Below are 10,514 nucleotides of genomic sequence, written 5' to 3' on the forward strand. Positions count from 1 at the left end.
ATTACCATATTGAAATGTACCTGCCCAAGTCAGTGCAAAGTACATGAGCAGGTTGGCCAAAGTGGGCTGTCGTACACTATTCTATCATTTCTTATTATTTTAGTCATCACCAGATCATATTTAGAGCAGATCATGTGGTGCTGGCACAGTATTTCCCTCAGTGATAAAGAGCAGCCATTTGTACTTTCTAAAACACACACAGATCAGAAGGGTATACATATCAAACGTATACAATATTACCTCATATCAAGGCATGCTAAACATGTTGATATTTAGTGTGCAGGAATCCTCTAATTCAGTGCCAGTGGGTCCCTTCATATCCATATCCTGCTGTGTGACATATTTCTGTTGCTTCAGTAAGATACTCTGTTGATAAAGCCTACTATATGGTCAAACTTGGTCCAAGGAAAATGCAAAAACTCATTATATAACATTATTCTACTAAGTTACATTCAACCGTTGACACAAACATTCAATTAATCAATCAATCAAATTTTATTTGTAGAGCCCATATTCACAAATCACAATTTGTCTCATTGGGCTTTAACAAGGTGTGACATCCTCTGTTCTTAACCCTCAACAAGAGGAAGGAAAAACTACTAAAAATACTTATATAACAAGCACCCACACACAATTCCATATGGTTTAGGGTTAACCCTAAACCCTAACCCCCCCGCAGCACAGCAGTCAGGAGCGGTTTGGGGAACAGAGTCTTGACCATAAATATTTGAAGATGCAGGGGAGAAGCAGGAAAGGAACCACCAACCTTTCGATTAGTGGGCAACCCACTACCTCCTGAGTCATGGCCCAGTATGTAAGGGGGATAAACATTCACTGTCCAATACCTGTTTATCAGCAAATAACTGAAAGCTAAAGAGACAGACAGATGTACCCTCAGAAGGTAGTGGAGACCTTTCACAGAGATTAATGTGGTGATAGCTTGTTTCCTGGAGGAGAGAGGGATGTGGTGATATCTCTATCTTTCAGTTTTGTTTGACCTTTTCATCAAACAAGCCTTCAAAGAATGAGCTTTCCCAGAATTGATGTCCTTAATTCCAAATTTCCTAAAATAAATGGTTGGTAGTGGTTGGTCTTCAACATGTAACAACTTCAGCTCTTGAGCTCCCAGTGGTACAACTACAATCCCAGACCTCAGCAGTTAGAGGGTTAATTGCCCAAATTGTATTCAAACAAGTAATATGAAGATTTAATTTATTCACATGATGAGGAGAAATAGGAAGAAATAATTGCGGCCATGTTCCTGTGAATGTGGATGTTGGTTGAATGTCCCCCCCCCCCCCCCCCCCAGGTTGAGACCTTACAACATTAAAGAGAGACAAAATAGTTCTCACAAAGAGCAATCACTTGGTGACAGTGGAGAGTCGTTTATTCATCTATATATTGTCATTTTTGTGTTTTATAATTTAAATATGTTCAAGGAAAATGCTGCTATTCCCAGAAGCATCATGTTTCCCCTCTGTCATTAGGCCTTTGTATTTGCGAAAGTCCATGTCGGCAGCTGTGCTTTCACAACTTAACCACTTGATCAACAAGCGTATCATGTACACGCCTTTTCCAACATGGGAAACAAAAGCTCACAAGTTCCATTAGAAAGTATCAACAGTTTATTGTCCTTGTAGGGTTACTACAAGGCAAGAGGCCTGTGGTGAAAGTGTTTTGCACAGTTGTGACACAACGTCTACTGATTTATATTTGTGTTTAGCCATTAAAAATAATTGAATAATAATTGTATTTGTGTTGATTCTTTCATACAGAGATATATCCTATAGTACTAAAGAAAGAAACTAACTTAACTCTTTGCTTACAATAACTCTTTAACTACTTTATCGACCGAAACTTTCAGAAATTAGGGAACCAGAAGAATTAACCTCAAGGACTAATCTAGGAACTAGATTTCATTCCTGTTTTTATCTGGGGAATCGTGTCGATTTGGCAAATTAGACCCCAGATGGATTAAAAAAACACTCAGTCATCCCATTTTGCACCATAACCAGGATTGTTACGTTCAGATAAGAGGAAGAGGATCAGGGAGACACTGAGACAGTATTCAAGTTAAGAGGAGTTTTTCAAGGATAAACAATGTTACATTTTTTGTGTTTGTCATTAAATGAGGACAGTTTGTATTATTTCATAATATTTTATTATATTTATCTTTATTTATTATTCTTTTAGTTTTTTTTCTACCTTTGTTCATAAAGGATTTGATCAGAGCAATCTTTCACATGGGTTGCCTGTGACCAATGCGAAAATAAAACAAAATGTAAAGATCAAACATTTGGTCAATAAAAACTACAAAAGTGCAAATAAAAGACATTGATAAATTGGTGAAATGATCAAAAGGTATAAAACCAGTACTAAATAATGATTGTGGTAATAATCCTCAGATCGATACATGTGTGAGCTGAGATGCTGCTCTGACAGTTTGCACTACCTCTTCATCCTGAGCCGATGAGCTGGATGAGTTACCTGGAGCTCATCCTGTCAGACTAGTTTGATGAATGAAGCCTCTCACTCGCAATGACCCACCCGCGCAAAACCTATTGTTTAGGAGATATTTAGCATGTGTGAGAAGCACACACACAACCAATGGTTAAAAGTAAAGCAGCTCATTCAGGATACTTTGTGAAGAAATGTTGGACTTTTTGAAATTCTAATGGTTTGAACTTGTAGATTAGTATTGTTTGGATTTGATATGTTTCTTTCTTTGTTGTTGTTTTTCGGGTTGGTTTTCTAATTTCCCATTGTTTAGTTTTTTCTTTCACCACAGAGTTACCTACCTTGTGTCGCTTACTCCATTTACTTGCTGTCGGCCTGTTTTCCCACTTTGTGTGATTCACCCAAATCATCTCTGCCTCCTTGTTGATTTAGTCTCTGTGCTCCCCAATCTTCTTTGTCAGTTCATTTATGCAGTTTAGCTCTGTTCACTCTAGCTTGGCTCAGTCCAGTCCTGCTTGTTTCCTGCTTGTTTCCTGCTTGTTTCCTGCTTGTTTCCTGAATTGTGTCTGTGTTGCTGCTGAGTTGGAAGTTTAGTTTTCTTCTTGTCTACCAACCTGTCAGACACCGTAAGCCTGTTCTTGCTAAATATTCTTGTTGCCCACACCTGCAATTTGGGTCCATTGAGGATACAAATTAAAATCTGTATTCAATGAATTTAAATGTGCTTTCATAAGTGGACTGTTGGGCCTTGGCCGAGGTACTGTATGTCCTCTGTAAATTTGCAAATTGTAATTGCAGATGAATAATATTTATGTCAAGCACTATGTAATCTTGAATTTGAGAGGTGCTTTACAAATAAATTATTACTATCTAATAGATAAATTCAAATATTTAACTCTTATGTTGGCCCCAGAGGAAAAGTCAGGGGATCGTCACAGTTATAACAAAGCATGAACTGGACACCATGAATGTGTTTATATCATTTCATGGCAATCCATCCAGTACTTGTTGAGACGTTTCAGTTTGGACTGATGTAGTGATGGCTCTTCATGTTATCATGGTTAGTGGTGGTGGATCGTGATTTATTGCACTCATGTCCCCTGTTTATCAGGAGTTAGTTTTTCCTTACTCTCGTTGAGGGTTAAGGGCAGAGGATGTTAAACCTTAAGCCCTATTAGACAAATTGTGGTTTGTGAATATGGGCTATTTAAATAGAATTTAGTTGATTTATTGAATTTTAAGTCTGTCTATGTATATGTGTTTGATTTTTCCTTTAGGTGGTATCACATTGAACTGCACGCTGTTATGTAATTATACAGTCTCAAAGTCATCCATAGTCATGTCAAATGTTTTCCTGCGCGTTATAAAGATGTCTCTGTAAGATTAGAAACTGGGGAACATTCCCATCAAATGAGGCTCACAAACGCAGCTAGACCTTGCTCCAGGACATATCATTTAAGGCCCCTAACCACTAATGATGTTTAATACCTCACGCATCTTTATTCATGGATTTGGTGAATTTGGGTGATGAAGAGGTCCCCTCTTACTCAGTTTGCACATGATCACTTCATACAAATTACAGAGCTATGAGGCCACGACAGCAGTCAACCACAGCCCCTCATCTGACTGCGCTGTGAAATCTCTCTTTCCTTAGATCGTCTTAGGCTTTTAAAGCAAGACTTGTACTCCTGCCTTACCACAGACTGAAGTGACATTTTCCTCACATGTTTTCCTTCCTAGATGCTGATGTTGGCATTAATAAAGCGGAAGTATAAACCATGCAGGCCTTAAGCTTCTTTGAGCTTCCCCCTCATTGTCATGTGTTTTCAATGTGATTTATGTGTGTCATTGGTTTAAAAAAAAAAATGATTCTCATCCTCAACACTTTGTTGTCATACAGGTAGTGCACACATCAGTCAGGAACACTACCACCAGATTTTGAGCGGCACTTTACAAACTTACCCATGGATTTCAATACAAATGGATTTCTTCTTAGGATACATACTCATCATGACACATACAGTATGTTTTATAGTCACAATGCTTTTGACTTGCAAACATTTAATCTATTTTTTACATTTAAAATGTACATTCCAAAAAAAGCAAAGATGAGAGAGACTCAATGAATCTGGATTTGTGCAGCAGGACATTAGTTTTTCTCTTGTCACTCAGGTTTGTCTGTGGACCCATTACAGTGACTATATTCTTGGTGTTGTTTAAAAGAAAAAGAAATGTAGCTGTCGTCACTGCTTCAGAGGCGAAGCAGTTTCAGGGACAGACACAAACTACTCTCCGATTATTGAGGTTGGACATTGTTGTCAAAATAGTCTGAATAGTGTAATACCACTGGTATGTCAATAATCAGGAGGGGTGATGAATACCCTGCTGTTTAAATATTCACCTTTCATATTGTTATAATGTCATTACATAATAGCCTCATCATGACATTTATAAAATATAAGCTGTATATCAAGTCTTTAATGCTGCTTGTTGTAAAATAAATGCATTACTATGATTTTCACTGTGACATATTAATTTCTACATATGATCACACATTCTTTTTTTCATCTACATAAGCTTTACCTTGTGTCTTTAGTCCTAAAATATGTAGATATACAGTCTATGGTAGAGATACCTCAAAAAATACATTTTTGAACTATAATTACATTATTATGACATCACTAAATGCACGCACACGCACACACACACACACACACACACACACACACACACACACACACACAGGGCCCAGGGTACCATCACTACTTCACTTAAATGGTCATTTTGAGTTCATGATCATATCTATAAATTATAATGAAGCATGTAGGTTTGGGTTTAAATATATTAAATTTGCGTCATTCCTGTTTAAATAGTCACAGAGTTATTGAGCAAAGTGAAATATAATCAGACAGTTCCCACCCTGCAAATCTTTTCTAAACATAGACACAACACAGTCTTGAAATTCTCATGCAGATTTATGCTACAGGTTTACAGCAGTTGATTCACAACAACAGAGTTTTTAGAATAGTTGTGAACATTACTGTTCAGGCTCAAAATCGTATTGATCCTAATGTGAGCCCATATACAGACACAACTACTCTTTTAAAGTGAGGAAACGATTGGCCTTAACATGGCTTGTTATCAGTTTGACACAGCTTCCAAATCTGGCTGAGATCTCCCATTTACACAAGAAACAGAAAACCAGAGTTTTGTATCTGGCATTTGTTAAAGGCAAGATCAAACAGCTTATCTGTGATTGGTAATCTGCTGGCATTTCAATTCTCCCACATGACAGGAACAGTAGTGACGCGCGTCACCAACACTTTCCACCTTCCTGATGCAAGTCACTGTTTAAATGTTTTCTTAGTAACCCTAGTTTTAGAAGTTTTCATCATCCACTATCAACGTCACTGGAACTGTAGAAGTGTGAAAAAGAATAACGTTCACATTGAGAAGTATGGATGGAAAACTGAACCAGCAAAAGATTGTGTATATAATTAATGGTTCAGTGTGTAATATTTAGGTGAAAGGATCTATTGGCAGAAATTAAATATATAATAATCCTAGTGATGTTTTCACCAGTGTGTTTCATCTAAATTGTATGAAGTGTTCTTTTCTTTAGCCTATAACAGGCCCTTTATATTTAAATACTTTATCTTTACATTGGGAGCAGGTCCTCTCTACGAAGGCTGCCATGTTTTTTACAGTAGCCCAGACTGGTCAAACTAAACACCTTTTGAGTTTTTATGACAACTGAAGGCTGCCACAGGTTCTCTTTCATGTGAGATTCAGATGCAACATGCAACTTCACCACTATATGTCTCTAAATTCTACACACTGAACCTTTAAATTCTTCTTCGAACCCAGGCAATTCTTCTTCGGATCCAGGCGTCCATAACTGGGTTCTCAATACTGAAGTTCATTGTCTACACCAGAGGTCTTCAACAGGGGGTCCGCGGAGGTACTGCAGGGGGGTCGCAAAGTTTTTGGTTGATTAGACAATTTTTTATATTTTATATTTAAAAAAATATTTTTCACAAATTTAAATGTCTTTAAATGTCTTTAAAAACACATTAACATGCATCCAACATATTGTGAGGCTGATATGACCCTCTGCCTGACAACCTCCATCCGTCCAAGGTTAGATAAGTTGTGTGCTACTCATCAGGGTCAGACATCTCACTAATGCTGGAGTATGTGTGCCATCCACAGATTCACTGTCCCTTCTACATGTATGTTTAAAATAAAAACATGAATCTGTGAATTATTTTAATAGCTCAGTGTTGTATGCAAGATGTATGTTTATAAATGGCGGTGGCACGGCCACCCTGTACCTTGCACATGTTTAAATTAAAAACATGAATATATGAACCTGTGTAATATTTGAATAGCTTAGTATTGAATGTACAATAACAGCGTAGCTATGTTTATACATGGCACTAGGCCCAGTTTAATATAAAACACAATTTTATACAATATATATAGTAGGGGGTCCCTTCTCCATCTCTCCATCAGTTTGGGGGTCCTTGGCCTGAAAAACATTGAAAACCCCTGGTCTACACCACTGGTTCCCAACCTGGGATACATGACCACCACCAATGGTCTTTTCTGAAATGTGAACTGACATCTCTCCTGCAGGTGCTGCAGTGCTCGTTCCAGAGAATAATGGTACACATGGGAATAAAGGGAAACATTCACATTCAACAACTATTTTAAAGAACATTTTTAGTTATACATTATGTGTTATATTCTACTTAACTCTGGAAAGTCTTTTATCAGTGGTTCAACCCATGTACTTGGCCATGGTTTAGATCAGTTGGGTTTAGTTCTCAGCCTCCACACCTTGCTCCAGACTATTTCAACCACACATGGTCCAGTCAACTCACCTTTGCTCTCTTAGAGTTAATCTGTGTTTCAAACCGCTATCAGCCTTGCCATTAGATTTACAATAGATAAGCGCCATATAATAGGCTATACAAGAATTCTTGAGATATCATGTTCACAGGAATTGGACGGACAGATGGGCAGACAACCCAAAAACATAATGCCTCCAGCCACTGGCTGTCGCTGGCGTGCAGGCATAATACAAAAATTTAAACTAGAGACAAGCACACGTAAAGCAAATGACAAACTGCAATGGTGTTATGGTTCCACTAGGTGGCAGAATCTACCTATTCTTTTAGGGGGGTGGGGGTTTGTAACTGTTTAAGCTATTGAAACGTGCAAAGTAAAATCCGGTCAAATCCCATAATGATAATCTGACACATAGGTAGACAACAGTAATATACGAATGAATGATTGTGAATGAGTGTATTTTTATGTGAGGGTCATGGAACAATAATGGAAACAATTGGACCTACAATGTTAAAAATATTAGTAGAATGTATGTTTAACAGCAAAAGACCATAAAATGTAAAATAGAATAATACTGTAATAGATACATTAAATTCTGCTAAACCAAGAAAAAATACACCACTTTGAAATTTACAGTTACAATATGTAGAAAACACATATTTTTAGTGGGAAAACTCCCATTTTTGTTAAATTAATGGGAAAATACGTCTCAGTAATCATCTGTTTCAAATCATCTGTTTCTGAGTCTGTCAGGGGATCTGATAGGTCATACAAAGCCAATGAGGACGGCATACTGACGTGACCAGTCTTTCAAAAAACATTATGTGGAGCCTCAGAAAATGTTTTAGGAAGAGATGAGAACAGAAGTTTTTTATAAAGAAAGAGGCATGGTTCACTTACTCCACTCTCAATCAGCGCACTAAACAGTTCAAATACTTCGCCTCTGATGCTTTGATAAAGCCAAGTGAGGTCAGCCCTCATTATAGGTGACAGAGTGAGAGATACACAAGATGATGTGCGACAAAGATATTGTGCACATGATTAGTGCTCAAAAAATCTTAGTGTCTCAAGTTGCAAATCTTGATGTTCTTATTCAAGAATAACCAGAAAAGCTCTATTCCCAGAAATTAACCTGAAACCAGAGCTACTTGCACCATTACCCAACACTGACTCTGAAATGCGGCCCCTTGATCAGACTGTGAACAATGCGCTTTGAAAGAAAGCACAGTTATTTCAAGAGATGTGCAAGGAATTTCAAGAATTTCAAGAACCTCTGCTTTACTCTCTGTGAAAGGCACCAAATGGCTTATCTAACAGCAGGATCATTGGGTCACTGTCTTGCAAGTTAAAAGGTGGTTCCCCATTGTACCCAGTGCTGTACATTCAAGCCATTCAAGATGCAGTCACACCATTTAGCTCCACTGAGACCAGCACAAAGGTCACAGCAGAAATGCTGTACATGGGGACATCATACAATAAAAAGTACAATTCCTTGTCACAGGGAACATAGACTCTGTAGAGTTTGGTGAACTACTGCTTACTTTGATAAAAAATGACACTGTTCATTTTCTGGTCTCAAAGCACGTAGCAGAATTCCTTCCCCAGTACCATCTTTACACAGTTCGAAAAGACAATGAAAAGATGCAGTGTCTGAACATCCATGACTTGATTGATTTCTATCCATTGAAGGATGGATACCAAATGGTTTTAGCATGAATCAGAAGTGGATGATGCGGAGCAAAACATCCTCAGCAGTGCCATTGCTAAGGTTTTGCCAGACCTCCCAGGCTGGAGTCTAAATATTTTGGAGGAGACACTGCTATCGTTCAAGGTGGAGACCACTGAGTATTCTCCCTTCATCCAAGAAGCTGATCTGCTTTCAGTGCTGAGGCCAGTTCAAGCAAGAAAATTGGTGGCTGCCTGGAAACAAACAAGTAAGTACATTTAGATAAATAAATTTGAGTGTCACCAAGGACAAAAGATCATTCAATATGTTAATGTCATTATTTTTGTTTTACAGCACAGAGCACTGAATTCTACAAGGGGTCAGTGTTGACCTCTCCAGCTTCCTCATCACGCTCCTCACTCTCTCCTTCCCCCTCACCCAGTCACTCAACTACAGCTGCTGATTGGGTGGACAGCTTCCAAATTGCGTGGGAGAAGTTTCCTGAAGCTTTGATGCAATGTTTGAGGCCAAGCCCACGATTACGGAGAGAAAGTATCCGTATTGTTGTCTGAGATGATGAAGGCCTGTGGTTTTTCAAAGTAAACAAGCGTCAACAGAAGTTGCCAAGAAAATGGTTGCCAAATATTCACGATCACTGCAACATGTAATCGAAGGTGATGACGTTGGAGCAGGTTATCACTCACTAGTCAAGCAGTTCCATGCCCGAATTGAAAATGTGAAGCGTTTCTCACCACAAAGGATTATAATTAAATCCAAGCTGAACAAAAGGCAGCTACTCAGGACACATATGGCTGCATGAACTGGGACGTGAAATTCATGCCAGTGAGTGAGACACCAAAGAGCCTACAGGAGAAGAGAGACAAAATGAAGGTGCTCAGTAAACGGACAAACCTCAGCCCAGAGGAGGTAGAAACTCTTATGAAGTGCACCTACTACTCCCAACGTAAAGATGTAAACAGGGGAAAAGATCTGCATTCTCTTTTGGAGGAATGGTCATTTTTGTTCCAAGACATTGGTATGACAGTCCAATTTGAAGAGCTCACTGGAGTATCATTGAGAGAGATTTTCATCGGCAGTGTAGAAAAGAAGGGAAAACAGCTTCTGGACTTCATGAGAACCATTTGTGCTGACAAGTGCAAACGGGTTTTGCAGGCTGTCACAAAGCTGAAAATACTGAGAGGACAGTTAGAAGGATGCTCAGAAGATGTGAAGGATATGGTGCTCCTCCTTCTTGCCTATATTGGGGGAAAAAAAGGAGAACCTCTTCCAGTACGTAGAAGAAAGGCAAGGGATGTACAAGTAGAAAGCTCGCCTGTGACACCATGCATCATTGTATGTGGTAAGTAGATATTCACTTTTTTTCTTTATAAATTCTCAAAGAAAAGTAATCGTTAGTTGCAGCACTGTAAAAAATAAACATGTATACATACATATATATATGTATGTATATATATATATATGTATATATATAAACACACAGTAATGTGTAAGGTCAATGGACTTCAATTCAGTGCCA

Source organism: Hippoglossus hippoglossus, chromosome 12, assembly GCF_009819705.1.
Source record: "Hippoglossus hippoglossus isolate fHipHip1 chromosome 12, fHipHip1.pri, whole genome shotgun sequence".
Taxonomy (NCBI): domain Eukaryota; kingdom Metazoa; phylum Chordata; class Actinopteri; order Pleuronectiformes; family Pleuronectidae; genus Hippoglossus; species Hippoglossus hippoglossus.